Source organism: Pieris brassicae, chromosome 9, assembly GCF_905147105.1.
Source record: "Pieris brassicae chromosome 9, ilPieBrab1.1, whole genome shotgun sequence".
Taxonomy (NCBI): Eukaryota; Metazoa; Arthropoda; class Insecta; order Lepidoptera; family Pieridae; genus Pieris; species Pieris brassicae.
In genome coordinates, this window is record NC_059673.1 from 10,650,231 (window position 1) to 10,666,749 (window position 16,519).

General features: G+C 32.0%; 1 protein-coding gene across 1 annotated transcript in view; it reads left to right on the forward strand.

Annotated features, from left to right (window-relative positions):
* Window positions 1-5,356: 5,356 nt before the first annotated feature.
* LOC123714622 (connectin-like) overlaps window positions 5,357-16,519 on the forward strand; it is a 176,456-nt gene continuing 165,293 nt past the window's right edge. Inside the window, exon 1 of the mRNA XM_045668972.1 lies at window positions 5,357-5,508. The gene's annotated coding sequence lies outside the window, so the exon portion shown is untranslated. The remainder of the gene's footprint in view (window positions 5,509-16,519) is intronic.

Consider the following 16,519-nt stretch of genomic DNA (forward strand, 5'->3'; position numbering starts at 1 on the left):
AGCCTACTAAATGTATTTGATCTGGTTTGAGTAGCATTTAGTTGGCAAATAAAGCGGTCACTGACTGAAACGCTCGTGTGGCGTCAACTTTCCAACTTCCAATTTAAGTTTCCAAATTAAAGTTGGTCAGTTTTGGTAATTGGTTTAAATACTATTTTCAATTAGAAATATAGAGATTACCAACAATTTTATAAAGATTTTCTTCGTATTAAAGAAACACGCTGTTGTTTGTGCAACGCGAGGTTAATCAAACCCGTGTTAACTAACTTAGGGGTTAATTTAAATCCAAAGATAATCTATGAACTTAAATTTGTCTTCATATATTTAAGAGATTTAAAAAAATATTCTGGAAGGCAGACTTTGTAACTCCACCCGTTTTACCTCTGTCGTTCACAACTAAGCGCCAGATTTTGCCGTGGTGCACTATGTGGAACCAGATACCCACTGCAGTATTTTTAAACCAATTCAACTTACGGTTCTTCAAGAAAAGAGCGCACTAATTTTTAAAACACCGACAACGCACTCGCGAGCCCTCTGCCATTGAGCATCCTGGCCGTTTACTTGTTATTTAAAAGTAATTATTATAATTATAAAAAAATACATATTCACCGGTTGCTATGTAAAGATGTATTTAAAAAAAAATATATTCATTACTATGAGCGAATAAAATACTTGTTCATTGGAGTAGAAACATAATGAGGCATGTCTTAGATATTATTATTATATATTTTTATTATTCCCAGCGAATATTTAATATTATCGGGACTTACTATAACTATTTTATATTAAGAATACAATCCCCTAAAGCAATTGTTCCAATCCGATTTTTATTCGAAGGTTAAGCAGCTTATCAGCAAACTAAATTCAATTTGAAGACGCTTTTTCATTAAAGTTAGATTAGATTATAGTCTTATAATCTTAATAATTTATTCAACACAAACAAAAGACAGTCTAGACGGTAGTAGTCAATAAAGTCAGAGACTTAGACATAAATTAATTGTGGTTGTGTATTCAATAACCAGTGGTTATTATAACTTTATTAATTATTCTGAACTAGCCTTATTTGATTTAAGTACACAAGAGGCTTGTTAGCTTAATAATATTGTGAATTCGAATGAAAGTCTACAGTCAATTTTCAATCAATGTCTATAACGCTAATGGAGAATCCAGCAAGATTACTCTGCAATATAAATGGCCAATTTCAATTCTATATTACATTTTATTGACATCATTCCTTTGTAAGACGACGTTATAATTATTGGAAAAGAAAGGATTTGTTAAATAGTGCTAATTGTGTCTATAATTGGAAATCTATATCAGTTTTACTGAGTAGCACTGCCGTTCTTAGATATTTTTCTTCTATTGACATTTATTTTAAATGCATATTATTTAGTAAAATGATAAAAACGAATCACAGTACACTGGCTGGTAATAGATGAAAGAAGATAACTAAATTCGAAAAACAATTAAGAAAGTGAACAATTTGTGAGCTAAATATAGAAGTATCAGAAAAGGATTATATTACAAACAATATCACGCTTCACAATACTAATAGGATGGAGGTTCTTAATTAATTTGGTTTTATGCGCGTGTAAGCTTTTTACGCTCATAAATTGTCCCTGATAATAATTGTATGTACCTTGTGTCTTACCAACATAATTATTTTATTTTATGAGACATGACGCGGCGTAATAAAGAAAGACGTCGTGCTTTATAAATAGAAGTTGGGGATGGTATAAGTAGCAAGTAAAAATACTCAATAATCATGAATAACAGTAACAGTTAAATCACAGTAAGTGAGGAACAGCAGTCTAAATCTTTTTATAAATAGTTTATTTACAAGAAATTAATTTGACAAGTAAGAAGTGACTTTAAACCCTTTTTAGGTTTTTATAGTTCAAATATGTAATGGATTATATATTTAAGATTTCAACAAGTATTGATATTTTGTACTAGTACTGACTTGTATTGTACTAGCTAAAACACTCAATATAATTTATTACACCAAGATTAAAGCATTGTATTTTATTTTAACTTTTTGGATTATAGTAGACTAGTATACAGATACTATAAGTATACTACCTAGTATTGTCACAGTCACAGTCCCTACATACCTGTGATTTAATATCTAACAAATAAAGGCAAATATTAAGATTACCTAAAGCAATAAAACCGGGACGATATTTTCTATGTTGGTAAAAAATAAACAAATCCGTATTAGGGAGAACATGTTCAAGATTTGTTCAGTAAATCATCTCGTTCCAATTTTAAAAAGTAATCCAGCGGTCGCCTTTTTGAGTCCTTTTATAAGTGCGGATTTCTGTGGGTTAATAAAATGGCATTGAATAAAGAATTTTATATAAAATGGCCACATATTTTAATCATTGCTTTTTAAATATTATTGTATGTATGTGTGAACCAGTACTACAACCTTGGCCTCAGATTTCTGTATCTATTGTATGATTATGTATTTTTCTTAATAGGCAAGTAGTAATCGGCTTTATGTGCCTGACATGCAGTCGACTTTTTTTTTGGTCAAAGCCTTGAATCTTGATGTCATTGTTGCACAGCCATAATTTGAACGCGCGATCCTGAGGATCCAGAGGCACATTAGACTTACACTGTTTTTCTTATATTTCCTTTAAATGTGAGAAGGAAATAGTGTTATTCGATATGAAAAAAGTAATATTTTTATGGAATAATGGCGAAGACAGGTATTTTAATATTGTCCTAACAATTTTATTTTAATAAAAATAAGTTTAGTGGTTTAAAATAAGGAAGTTTTCCCTAGTACACGACCTAAAATTGTTTAAAAAGCGAGAAAACTTCTTCATTAAAGGCTGGGAACGCTGGACGCTAAAATGAATCTCAGCCAGATTGCCAAATAAAAAAGTTATAAAATGCCTTTGCAGGATTGAAAGCTGTATTAATAAATTTCTGTCCTTGAATTATCACTTACTAAATTTTCAATGTGCAGTATTAACAGGTATATTTTATAAAGATTTTCTTGAACGATTTGTTAGCAAAATATTAGCATATATAAATTCAATGATAATTAAATGGTTTTCTAAGATCAAAACAGTAGGTGAGTCTAGAATGCGTATTTAAAAACTTTTATTGGTGTTTAAATTACCTCACATTTTTTTATATATTGTTTAAAAATACGCAAACTTATTGTTTGCTGACAATAAGCAAACGAACAGGAGGCTCACCTGATGTTAGTGACAAAGTACTACCAGTAGTACCAGTGGATACTCTCAATGTCAATGGGCTCGCGAGTGCGTCGCCGGCCTTTTAAGATTTGGTACGCTCTATTCACCAAGGACCCTAAGTCGAATTGGGTCAAAAAATACTTCAGTGGGTAGCGGAAACGTCGTATTCAAAATAATGAAACTAGACTCCTGAACTTCAAACCAGTTTTGCTATCGTTAATTTGATCAGAGTAAATTATTTGCACAAATATAAACTTCTGATGGTAATTTTGAGTTTATACTTGCTTCCTTACTTTAGGCAAAAGTTCGTTACGTTCTCAAAATATGCCTTATAGAGCTATGACGGTACGAACATTACTCTATTATACTTCAACACAACCGTTAAAAAAATGCCTAACTAATTACAATTTTATTGCTTCCTGTCCTATAAAAACAATCTCTCAACTGGACCAATTTCAACCTCTACGTAATATTATTAAGTTATATATACCTATAAGAGGCTGAACTCTAAAATTATTGCCTCAGACAAGATCAGTTCAGATAGAGATCTAACATGTTGTCTGGTTTTAATGTTATTAATTTCTCGATGTTAACACATTCGTTTTTATACACAGAATATCAAATACTAATTAATATACATAGTTTGTGACTACTTATAAGCATAATTTCCAATTCTGACATTGAGAATTCTGTTTCAAAAGAAAACAAACAGCTCAAACGAAACAGAATTGTGTCAGCAAATAGTCCCTTATTTATCAGGATTGGAATTAATTAACGCAACACACGGCTCGGAGACATTTCGGCACCCGCTTTAAATTTATTTCAGTAAGCATTGCTCACTCATAGGCCTAAAAGGGTCTTGTGAAATAAGATTGAGAATCTTTGTATTCACTTGTAACCACTGTTTTATCGTATGGTATGAGTTTTCTCGTATTAAATACAAACGGAAGATACGGGCTAATTTTGAGCAAAATTAGAAACAAATAAGACGTTAATCGGAATAAACGTTAACAAAAATAACGGTAATAGTAATATACCTACACAAGACATGAGTTCCTGGGCAAACTATGCAGTTTTGAATAAATTTTCTTAATTAAATTGGTATATCTTGAATAAAAATATTTTAGTTAATATATTATAATAGTGAGAATAAATAATAAAACATACAAAACATACGCCAATACAGCTATCTAAATAAAATCAATGGCGATAGGTTTGGGACTCAGATTTCTGTATCTGTTTCATGATCGTTTTTTAATCAAATGGACAGGTAGGTGATCAGCTTTCTGTGCCTGACGCACGCCGTCGACTTTTTGGGTCATGATGTTTTCCTTCACCATTCGAGGGAGTGTTAAATGCACACATAGAAAGAAAGTACATTGGTGCACACCCGGGAATCGAACCTACGACTTCAGGGATGAGAATCGCACGCTGAAACCAACACTACAATAAAGATAAAAATAAAGCTATATCAATCTTATATATATATATATTTGAAATCAATAAACATGTTTTGCTTTGCATGTGTGCAGTGTTAATTAATAAAACAATAAGGAATTATAATTTTTCTATATTTTTCGTAGATAATTAAGCCCATGTTCGTAGCAACTCGTTACATAACCAAACGTGTAGAACAAGCTACGGGTATCTAAGTCGTAGAACTACGTAGTACAAGATCTTACAGCATTTAATTCCTGTGCAAGACCATGGATGGCATTTGTTAATATATGGGAAATATATTAGTTTGTATAGTAAATGTTATTAAGTATATTGTAATACAGCAACAACCGGGTTAAGTGTAGCGCTTAAGTTTGACTCTCCCTGGATTTATTTTTTAAATAGGACTGTGGAGCAATGGTATTTCTTGATTTAAAATAAAATTTCTAATGAAATCCCCAACCAAGGAATTAAGCTATATATAAAGAATCAATGAAAATTTAACGTATTTCTTTCGCCAATTCTTGTTAACATTTTGTATTATAGAAAGGATGACATCGTTTTATCAAAGCGAAATGCAAATGCAACCTGTGATTTGTAATACTTAAAGCGCAATTGCTTGCGAAAGTGCAAGCTGAACACTTATCAACTTCCTCTACATAAGGCGACAGTTACAAAGCTTTTGTGTTCACGTGTGAACACTTCTTTACAGTTTACACTAGTTTCAATGTTCAGTCTGCTTCTAGCCATCGCTTGGGATGGTCGCGTTGATGTAATGTTCTTATTGTGAATGCGAAAGTTGCGTGCTTATTTACTTGATCTGTTTTGGATACTATTACGGATGTGTGGAGGAAATAAGGTAAATATAGTGAATTTGTTTAATTAAGGAATTTGAACATTACTTTTATATTAAAATTGTTTGAAATACGTATATTTAAGAAAATAATGTAGTTTACATGTAATATCTGTTGCAACCTTTACGGTACGCTACATGTATTTTTATAACAACCACTATAACCGGTATTAGCATAAACTCAACGCAGTATGGTTTACCTAATAGTCATTTAGAGATACAAAATTGTAAAATAATAACTCTTCAACTATTAATGTACACTATTAAAATGTAAACTTCATTTAAAGCATAAAGGTATGTTGGAATTGAACAGAAATTTCCCTCATTACTTTTACATGTCTCGAAATTATTCCTTCTGACATGTGTAAAGAAGATTGAAGCGTATGTTCTGTTTTCTACTTTCAATATTTTTTTTCTTTTTTGTGTAAAATTTGAGGATTTTTCTTATGTATGAATTATTAATTATATACGTTATGTTATTATGTTTTCAGTTGAATTTACGTTATAGATACGATGTATTTTAAAGTATTTAAAAGCTTTTTAAACGATTTTTCAATTATTAACTATTACTTCAACGTAATGAATAATTATTTTAAATAATAGAAATTTATTATTGGCTTCATACTGAATAAATTGTTTGCCAGAGTGAGTTTTGAGAGTGCTAAAAGCAACTTGGGTGAAGGTCTTCCAGTTCTTGTACCACACATAAATTTTGTGCCTTACTTTTCCAGTCTCTTACTTCTTTGCTATTTCATCTCTCGAATGGAGAAAACGTTAGCAGCCACCAGAACCTACCTCCACCACCCGCCGGAAAGCTATATTTTTTCATTTATTTATTTCAACCGAAGCGCATATAACGCAAAAAATGGTATATAAAGACGAAACCGAACACATTGCAACAGCGTACGAATTCTTCATAGGTCGGCAAAGCTAGCGAGACATAAATGTAAGTATCAATGGCTGGCAGTATCTGTGAGTGTTTATTTTCATTAGATTATATTCATAAAGTGTTCTCGTTTGCACTTCTTTCAAATAATGTATACGAGCTCCCAGCCACATATTTAGCTTCGTTGGTAAATGCACATTAATCATTTGTGTTTAAAAAATATTTAAAGAAGCTTATACTTTTGTACAAATAAAATAAATAACCTACTCATTTTCTTTTACTATAAAATTACATCATTAATAGATATGCAAGCAGACTATATCTATAATAAATTAAATAGGCTGCTTAACATCTATCCGTTTACCGTCTACAATCTAAAAATACGACTAAACGACTGGCTTATAAATACATCCTACGCAATGTTAGTGCTTCTTCTGAGACCTAGTATGTAGTTACACACTTTATTCATTCACTCACTGACTCACTCACTCACACATTTGCACCCACACACTCACTCATGCACTCAAGCATGTTGATAACAGTTGAAAAATCAAAAATAAAAATAAATAAAATAAAAGATGTAATTCAATTATATATTAATATATTTTAAGGAATGTATAATTAAGTTTGTTATGGAAGAGCTGGGAAGCCTGACATAGGTATTTTTTACTTCAAAGGGTTCCCATTATAATCCATATGTACTTAAAATGAATAAACAGATTTTTATTTTTAATCATTTTATTTTTTAATATATAAATTCTGGGGGCGACTCCTGCTCTTAGAATAAAAGTATATATCGCAAGGAAACCATCATGTCTCAGATGGGTTAATCATCTGCTTGTCTTAATGAGTGTGTTTTGCCAATCCATTATTGTTACACGATTATTAACTGCTATATTCAGGCAAAGTCTATTCATTGATATTGAGGGATGGGATAAACAAAATAATATCCATGTTCCGACATGGACAGAATACTCAATATATTATTTCTGAATGCAGTACTTCATGCCAATATCATTTAAGCGAATATGACATTGACATGCCGGTTTGTTGAGCATTTGTGTAAATAATAAATATTAAGCTTAGTTTTTTACTATTTCGATGGTGAGTCAGATTTATATTATTAAACTTACATTAATTAACACATAAAATTTACGTCTTTTTAAGTGGCTTAAGTTAATTATCGTTTTTTTTTTATCGAATCATTTTTATTATTATTAAGAGTGTTTCGAACTTTTTAAGTTCGACAGTATTTTGACTTTCCCAAAAGTTAAATTAATCAATAACTAATTCAATTAGCGAACAAGAAAACATCCTAATGGAGACGAATTGAAAGAATTTTCCGAACAATAGATGTCTCTTTAATTTAACGCCTACAAAAGCCTTCTGTCCCGAGAGAGAAAGAAATTCGCTTTTTTCTCTTACAATAATAATGATTTCCGTGTCCCCAAAAACTTTAGTTCAATTGGACAAATTAGCTCTTTTATTTTTCGAGAAATTGAAGGTGGCTGATTTCTTAATTTTTGCCTTAATAACTACTACTACTAGCAGTTATTTCTAAAATAATTAAAATGAGAAAGATGGGTAAATTTCGTTGATCATAACAATTAATTTACGGCATTTCATATATATTTATAGTAGTAATTTAAAGTATTAACTTAGAATAGGAGACGAATCTTAGCCGTGCATAAAAAAAATGATCTTTGGGATACATTAGGTCTTAGAAGTAAATAAAAGTTTTATAAAGTAGCTTTATTTTGTGAATCAAAATGAGTTTCATGTATGAAAATATTAAGTTTATGTATTTTGATATAAAATTGTGAAAAAATATATTCTACAGTAAGTTATTAGCAAGATAGCTTGTCTATAAATTAAAATTTTTATGTTCATATTAAATATATACACATAAAAATTACGCAAGCCGAATTGCATTTCGAATCTACAGAGACCTTTACGTATTTTGGCATGACTCTAAGGTTTTAAAAAACGAACACAAACTACTCTCAAACACACACACACACCCATTCACATACTCATACTCATGCATTCACGTTTACATAATGTCTTTCATGACATGTGTTTGATTAGTTGCAACAATAAATCTTTACTTAAAAAAATGGTTTAAACATGCAGCATGTATCATGGAATAATTGTTATCTAGTTACCTACCAATTTTTGCCGCGCACAACCGCTATGTGGAACTAGCTGCCCACTAAAGTATTTCCGAATCAATTCGACTTAGGGTGCTTGGTGAAAAGAGCGTACCAATTCTTAAAAGGCCGGTAACGCTGTCGCGATCCCTTTGCCATTGAGAGTGTCCATGGTCGGCGGTATCACTTAATCTCAGGTAAGCCTCCTGCCCGTTTGCCCACTGTACTACTGTACTATAAAAAACCAGGGGCTAGTGATAGACTAGAATAGACTAGAATTTTGTAACAACCATTTTTCTGCCATGATAAAGTTTTATTTTAATTTTACATTTCTTATTTCGCTTATAATGGAACCCGCCATGTGCATTACACCTCATGGATTCTAGTAGTAGATTCTAATACATAAATAAAATAAAGTGTTGTATATCTCCCCTACACAAAAGATAGAATCCGAAGGAAATAAAATAATAGAAACACATTTTACGTCGAAAAACGAAGACAATTCAATAATCTTTTAAGTACGAAACAGTGTAACGGAAAACGATAGTTACAATAGTGACAGAATCCTCCCCTTCATTATTAAATAGGAGGGTAGAGACGCACAGGGTTGTCTAATTAAGTTTAAAGAAAATACATAGTCTTTAAAATAATAATATGTATATACATTGTTACAAAAACGAGTTAATAAATATTTGTGAAAAATTACAAGATAATTTATAATTTTAGATATGCATGTATTGTATTGGAAAAGCTTTTATCATTACCCATCCTTTCGTTTCCATCTTTATTTTTTTATCTTTATTTATTTATTTAAAGAACCAAGAAGGCTACACATAAGAAAAAAATTCTTTGTGTTTGCCTGGAAAAGGTCGATCGAAAGCGATAACGCTGCCCGTTGCCGTCATTATTTAAGTGTTATTATTTTACTAGTTTTGTAATGAAATTAAGAAGTTAAGTAAAATTAATAAATAATGTGTGAACTCAATAATAGGTGCACGTGAACAAACATAATACTTATAATATGCTGGCCTCACTTAGTGGGCAACATTTTGTATTCACAGCACTGATTTTCAGTTAAGACAGAGGGGATACTTGGTCTAGAACATACTAACAAATTATAGCTAAAATAAAATAAACTAAATAAAATAAAATAAAATAAAATAAAGCTAAAATAACTAACTAAAACAGAGATAAGTACAGAAAACTGATCCGTGTTTCTTACAATGTCCTGTCTACTTTCACCGTAAAAGCGAGTGTAAAATGCGCACATATACAAAGTTCATTGGGGCACAGCCGGGATTTGAACTTACGACCTCAGGGATGAGAGTTGCACACTCAAGCAAAGCGCCATCTGTCATATTTGGTTTAAATCTCTAATCAACAAAATGCGTTTTTGCCAGAAAATATATGACTTTGAAATGATTGTGATTTTTTACATTTGTATGTTTAGAAAATCTTTTCAAATTGTGTTAAAACAGAAAATAGATAGATAGAGCAATCAGAGTAATGGCTGTTTGTCTTATATGAGATAAATTTTTCTATTCAATTACGCTGTGTCAACCCTACCATCACAGATTACACTGACGACGCCTTAACTAGATTCTTTTGTGACGCTCGTTCTCTAGTCGTCGGAATCGCATTAGGGGAGTTGCGATTTGTTAAATCACTTATTGGCTCGGTTAGTGTAACATGCGAAGGATTGTAGCAGCCCTTATTTTTCACCCCTCTAAGACGCAATTAAGCGTATTTCAAATTAATAATATTATTTCACAGTATTTCTATGAGGAGATAAAAAAGTGGTTTATTTGTTTTTTTTTAATGTATTTGTTTCTGTATTTCCACATAATTATTTATCTTAAAAGTTACGACTAATGCGATAGATCTACACAATAATACATCGATAATTTTAGAATTAAAATACATTAAAAAATATATCGTATTCAGGTAGTTTCATGGATAACACTTAAAGTGGGATGTGTTTACTATTCATTGGGAGAGTCGTAATTTTCAGGAATTCCTAAAAATAATATTATAAGGAATAAATAAATAATTTATAACAACGAAAACAATATTTCGTTTTTTCTGGTATTTACGAAAGCTTATATGGTTACATTCTGTATTAGAGAATCTGCAATAGCCTGCCCATGACTGCACTACATAGATTAAGTCTTAAAAAAGCCAACGTGGGCGTGGCTATTCCAAACCAATGTAAGCAGTTTCAAAGTATATGAAGTAATCTGTACAATATTCTAATTTCAAAATTTTCTTACATAAGTATTTATAACGAATATTTGGTTAGGCCTGTTAACAGCACAGACGATGAGAACTTGGAGAAACTGATCGTGGTTGGTAACACAGAAGGCCATGATCTCGTGGCCGTTCACCAGCCAGATGGACCGATAAATGAAATACACAGCGTCCTCAAAACTAAACGAATACAATGTTATAAGAGAGGCGCTGGTCAGAAACCGGTGGAAACAGATCCGCTACAGTTGTTTCTAACTACGACGCTCAGACATGATCTACTGACTGAATAGAGAGCCAGCTTGTGGTAGGCTATATTAATAAATTGACAGGAAGTCTTACGAACAAGCCTACAATGCCTTGCCGACGAAGGCACCTATGAAGTATATGTAGTACTGAAAACTATATATATGTACGGAAATTTACAATACATATGGTTTTATGATATACTCAGCTGTAAATTTTTAATACTTTCGTTTTATACAGTCTAGATTTTACAGCTAGCAACATCGCTTTGAAGTTTGCAGCGCGCTATAAAATGGTCTTAATAAAATATCGAAAATATTTCTCCAATTCGAATAGGAAAACTTTAAGAAATCTCTTAACTGGAATTAAACGGAACAACTTTTTCAATACTTTGATATGTATTGTGTTTGATATGTTTGATACAGTCTTGCCTTTATATATATAGAAATAGATATCTTTTTTTACTCTCCTTAACAAACAAATTTTAAATCTACGATAAGTTTTAATAACAAATAAAACAGAACAGTGTTGACCTAGAGGCATCAGGGTGCGGCTCTCATCCCTGAGGTCGTAGGTTCGATCCCGGCTGTTCACCAATGAACTTTCTTTCTATGCATTTAAAATTCACTCGAACTGTAAAGGAAACAGCGTAAGGAAACCGGCTTGCCTTAGACCCAAAAATTCGTCGGCGTATTTCAGGCTTTTTCAGCCATCATATGATGATGAAACAAATACATAAATCTGAGGCCCAGAACTGAAAGAAACGTCACTGATTTTTTTTATTTTTTTATAATACGTATTCTATACAAAAAACTGTTTTAAGATTGAAGAAGATAAATCTATATTAGATGAACATCTACAATACAATTACAAGCCAAATTAGTAAGTGAAGTGTACTAACGTAGATATATTTATATGAGGTCCTTACATATGAAATTGGCGTTTTTCATACTGGCCACTTTGACCTCAAATATCTCCTCTTTGGTTAGGAATTTCAAATTCAAATTTGTACAGCTATTTACTCATGTATTTATGCTTCGATGACCGTCATTCATTTGTTTTTTTTCTCCTGATTGTTTTCTGTTTGCGTCACTCATTTTACAAAATGGAAAACTTAAAGTATTGCATTATTTACGAGTACGAGTGGCACTAGTGCTGCGGAAACGACTCGAAGGGTGAATGATGTGTATGGCGGTCATGTTGAAAAGAAAACACAGTTCGTTTTTGGTTCCAACGTTTTCGTTCTGGAAATTTCGACCTGCAGAACAAGCCCCGTGGACTGCCTGAGACCCAAGTTGATAATGAAGTATTGAAGGCTATTGTGGAAGCGGATCCATCGCAAACCACGTCCGAGTTAGCTGCAGGCGGTGTTAGTGATAAAACTGTTTTAATTCACTTGAAGTAAATTGGGAAGATTAAAAAGCTTGAAAGGAGGGTACCTCACGAATTGACTGAAGCAAACCGGCAAACGCGCGTCGACTGAACCGGCACAATAATAAAGGTATTTTAAACCGAATCATTACCTGTGATAAAAAATGGATTCTTTACGATAATCGGAAGCGCTCAGCGCAATGGTTGGATCCTGGCCAGCCAGCCAAATCCTGCCCCAAGCGAAAATTAACCCCAAATAAGTTACTTGTAAGCGTTTGGTGGACTAGGGCCGGTAATGTTCATTGCAGTTTTCTCAAATCTGGCCAGACTATTACGGCTGATGTCTATTGTCAGTAATTGCAAACCATGATGGAAAAGCTAGCGGCTAAACAACCTAGGCTAGTCAATCGCTCCACGCCACTGCTACTTCGCGACAACGCTAGACCACACACTGCACAACAGACGGCTACCAAATTAGAAGAGCTTCAATTGGAATGTCTAAGACATCATCCGTACTCCCCGGACCTTGCTCCAACAGATTACCTTTTTTTTCGAAATTTGGACAACTTCTTGCAAGGGAAAAAATTTAACTCCGATGGGGCAGTCCAAATCGCCTTCACAGATTTTATTGATTCCCGTCCGACTGTTTTTTTTTAGAAAAGGGATCAATGAACTACCTATGAGATTGCAAAAGTGCATAGAAAACAATGGTTACATACTTTGATTAATTAAATATATTATATTTAAAAATCGACTTTTTGTTCCTCCCATACAAAACGCCAATTTCATATGTAAGGACCTAATATATAAGAAAGTCCTGGCTGCTGCGTCATAATGTCCTAGACAGTGTTCTATCCCATGGAGTGACTATAAAATGTTTTACAATTTATGTATTATATTAAAAATGTTCCAAAAGTTAGATAATAGTTGTATTTCCTCTCCATCTCTCATTGGGAATTGGGATTACAGCGAAGTTTATATCGTATTTTATAAAAGATGGCGCAATTTTCAGTGGCTTTGCGATTGTTCCCACGGGACCTACAGAAGTGCTCAGCTATTGCACTGTTTTATCTTTCAACTTCATATTACATCAGGAAACAATAACGGTTCTAGGTTTTAAAGCAAAATAATATTGTTAATTTAAGTCTAGCATATATTATGTATACCTAGCTAGTATTGGCTTAATGGTTTCAGCGTCCGATTTTTTTGTTGGGAATCTCGCTGTTGATCTTTACAGCTCAGCTCAGGCTTCTTTAGCGAGAGCAGCTCGGCCGGAATACATTGTCTGACACGAGTAGGTTTGAATGACTGCTGTCCAGCAATTTACTTTCTGTTTTTACAGTACAGTGCATGTCAAACACAGAACTCTCACCATCACTTCAATTTCACGATCACTTTTTTTTCTAAGTCACAAGCAGGTGTTAAGCATCATCAAAATACAGAAAAAATTCAACAGGAGGATTTGAATTCAGTTATTCACTTTTCAAAACACTGGTTTAGACTTATTATTTCTACGTTTTTACTTAATTTTATTCAAAATTAATTACAGAGAACAACTTTAAAATGGATGTAATGATAGTCTAAGTATTTCATTTCAATCACAATAATTCCATTAAAAGTCCGTTTCAATTTCAGTCGAATTCTGTTATAACACTCAACGGCTCAAGATTTAGTCAAATTAGGGTCGATGCCTCTTTCTTCACAACGTGCAATTTTCATTTGAATTACCTGAGGCGTACAGTTCAAAGTTGTATGTAAGATGTTTCCGTCTCGAGAAAAATTAAAGCTGGCTTTTGTTGTCCCCGAGTTGTTCGGACTTTTGTGGCCTCAAGATAACATGGGATTCTGACAGACATCTACCGGACATTGTTACAAGTTAGCCGAGTTTAAACTGTTGTAAGAATTTTCCTCCAATGTTTATCTCAACATAATGTAATTTATTTTACTTTGAATTTAAATAATGGCCATATTTTATGAATGTATTTTAATACCTTGGCTAGTTTTTAAAGTAATTAGTATTCACTTATATATGTATATACGTAGATAGGACATATACGTAGGACAATAAATAAATTATTATTATATCAGATCTACGACGAACTTAGTTACATCATTGCCAATTTACTTTTAGTGAGTGAAAAGAAATTTATATATAGAGATGGTAGAGGATAATAATAATAAATATCGTAATACATGAAGGTCGTGCTGCCAGTACCATAAGGTACACTGCCACAGGGACAACTTTTTAAATTCGGATTAATTTTCTAATTATAAATTATTATTACATAATAATATTTATAATTAGATATTATGTAGGCTAAGAATATTATTAATACTGAATGTGTTGTAAATAAAATAATATTATTATAATCTATTTCAATATTTGTGTTGCACTTTCACAACAATATTCTGTGCAAGACTATAATAATGACTTGTTTACTGTATGATAATAGTTTTGTCTCTTTCGATTGACTTAGAGCGTTAAAGAAAAAACAGACATGAAACTTATTACTATGAACATAACCAGGTCAAGTCAGGCTAATGTAAGACAATATGAGACAATAAGCTTGTCTTTTATTTCCTATAAATCCTTTTTATGTAATTATGACAGTAACATGTAGATATGAAACCTTTTCATATCATCTAGGTCACAGTCTGCATCTGAGTATTGTTTTGTAAGGAATCTTCTGCGTCATTAAAAAAGAATAATGCAATTTCTCGTTTGAAACGTCATTCGCAAGATGAGCCTGAATTTTCTTTTACATTGCTTTTTGTGTTATGAGCTTATAGTTTGTGTTACGTAGAAGAAAATATAGTGTTGTGTGTTTTAACTATAAAAGTTGTCTTAACGCACAATTACCAAATATCGTTTTAAATATGTATTTATTTAAAGAAAACACTAAAAAATCATCATAACCTTGGCGACAATCCCAGTTAGATATTATCTGAAATTAGTCTTTGATCAGTTTTATTTTTTAGAAATGTAGATTATCAGCCTGTACCTGACATCTGTCGACCATTTTGATTTTAAGACATACCGGCCGGAACGATACAAAAAATGGATTAAAAAAAGTCTTACTACAGGATTTTAGATAATAATGTCAAGTTATTCTCGAAAAAGTCTTTGCAAATCTCATACTTATTTCGTTGGTATTTTTTATACAGCTAATACTTTTCAACTATGTATTAAGAAAATGTTATTAATGATTTTAAGTTACACCTAGTCTCTATTCTCTTTGTTCCCAAACTAATAGAATTTCTCCAAATCCTTACGGCTGATAATATTGTGTACCTTTCTTCCTGGTAAGAAGATATTATAACGAGGTATGTACTCAGGACTTATTATTCTAGTATAAAATTGTGTATCAACGGCCACCGAACCTTTCTTTGTGGTACACTAAGAAAGAAAGAGATCTCTCAAGAGACTTTCTGTGTTCATTTGATCAGATTTCTTGCTTTGTACCTCAATAAAATACTTATGAGGATTATCTGAGGAGAGGATTGGCTAAACTCACCTTAATGTATACGCAGCTCCATAATTTTTATGTCACACAAAAAATTCACAATTGTTGCGTAGTCATTTCATATTTTTTCTTTGGTATGATTGCCTGAATTACCTTATTAATAACAAATGGCATTTAAAAGGTATTTTAAACTGGAAATGACAATATTAAAGACGGGAAATTAAAAATTACTTACACATTCACTGTAGCAGTATGTTTTAATTTGCTCTAATTTCCTCTAAGGCCCGTCAATTTCGAATTTTATATAATTGACGGCTAATTAAGACCCTGAAATTAAAAGAAACGTAAAACAGAAAATGGTTTTTAATTTGATGAAACAACTTTTTAATTGAGGGGAGGATAATTGAGTGTTTCTTTATGATTTTAACCTGTACTCGGAGTTGTTAATTAAATTAAGTAGTATTGATATATCAAAATAATGATGAAAAATAATTTCCAAATAGTAAATGGCTGATACAAGGACCTGCCTTGTATCACTATGGTGGACTTATGTAACAAATGATTTTTGAATTTACGCACATTACGTATGAAATAATATTACTCACTATTTATCTTTAGTGATGACTAAAGTAAATTGATATATTTTACTCAACTAC